This window comes from Echinops telfairi, unplaced genomic scaffold (assembly GCF_000313985.2).
Source record: "Echinops telfairi isolate 266 unplaced genomic scaffold, ASM31398v2 ScPeMD7_7;HRSCAF=31, whole genome shotgun sequence".
NCBI lineage: Eukaryota > Metazoa > Chordata > Mammalia > Afrosoricida > Tenrecidae > Echinops > Echinops telfairi.
In genome coordinates this window covers 27,375,964-27,377,242 of record NW_022103904.1, presented here as the reverse complement: position 1 = coordinate 27,377,242, position 1,279 = coordinate 27,375,964, and the positions used below count along the sequence as shown (strand labels likewise).

Here is a 1,279-nt window from a genome sequence, read left to right as displayed (position 1 = left end):
TAAAACTCTCTCTTGTACACATATGAGTGTCCATGGATTTGTTTCTCTAGTGTACCTGGACTAACACACACAAGTAAACATCTTTCTGATATTCCCAACTTCATTTATTTCACAAAGTTTATATGTTCTTCGTGTTTGTTTCCAACTTTTGCCTTCCAATCGCCAATAATTATCAATGCATCTTGATTGCATGTTTGAACAATTTCCTACTGAAGTTGGTAAGTAGAATTCCTTGATTTCTTAAAAACTAGTTTTAGTGGTTAGTGCATAAATTTGAATAATAGTTGTATTGATTGGATTTTCTTGAAGGCAAATAGCTATAATCTCATCACAGACAGCATAACAAAATGGCAGACAAGTGGTGGAGAGAGAGTGTACCAAACTGGAATAGAAAATGAGATCCATTTATGTTTCCTACAGAGTACTCGAACATCCTAAACACAAAAATAAAATACAATTCACAGATGGGAAAAAATCAAGTCGTTAACAGCCGTAAACCACGATAACTTGGCCATCTTAACCAGAGAAACATTTATTCACACTCTGGAAATAGTGACTTCATACCATGACTGACAGTCCTACGGAAGATACAGAAGAAAGCAGAGTCACTGTGTCGAAGGAGACCTTTTATCATGCCCAAAACAGACTCTCTAGCTCGCTGCATGCGTGAGGCCTGTCACATGGGTGCTGGGATAGCTCTGCGCTTCAAGAAGAAATTTGGAGGGCTGAATAATTGTTAAATCAACAAAAGGAACCTAGAGAAGTGGCTGTTCTAAATTGACATCAGTCGTACATCTATTACTTGATTACAAAGAAAAGGGCTTCTCACAAATCAACATATGAAAGCTTAGAGAAGACCCCATTGTTTCGAGAATGGGGTCACCAACTTCCCTACACCCAGGATAGGATCTGGTCTTGATGGTCTGCAAGGGGAGAATGTGTGCACAATAATTGAGGAGGTCTTAGAGGCAACAGACATCAATTGAACCACGTACACACGCTGAGCAAAGAACCTCCTGGATATCTGAGTTTTCCAGTGTCATCCCTGCAGGGCCTGAAGTGCACAAACCGACTTTAATGTGAACAAAGGGAACCATCCTGTGGAATTGTGTTTCTCATCTGCTAGTGACTGGACTGTGCTTGATGGAGGGATTCGGGTAGGTTGGTTTCTTTTTTGTAGGGAGGTAGGGAGTTGGTGGCCTGAATTTAGCAGGGAGAACTGATAGGCTTCTGGCCCCATTTTTGCTCCAGTATGCTACATGGTTTAGTTGGCCGCTAG

At 40.9% G+C, this 1,279-nt stretch overlaps 1 pseudogene; it reads left to right on the top strand.

The window, feature by feature from the left end:
• The first annotated feature begins 565 nt into the window (after positions 1-565).
• Positions 566-986, top strand: LOC115868141 (annotated as a pseudogene).
• Positions 987-1,279: the final 293 nt, after the last annotated feature.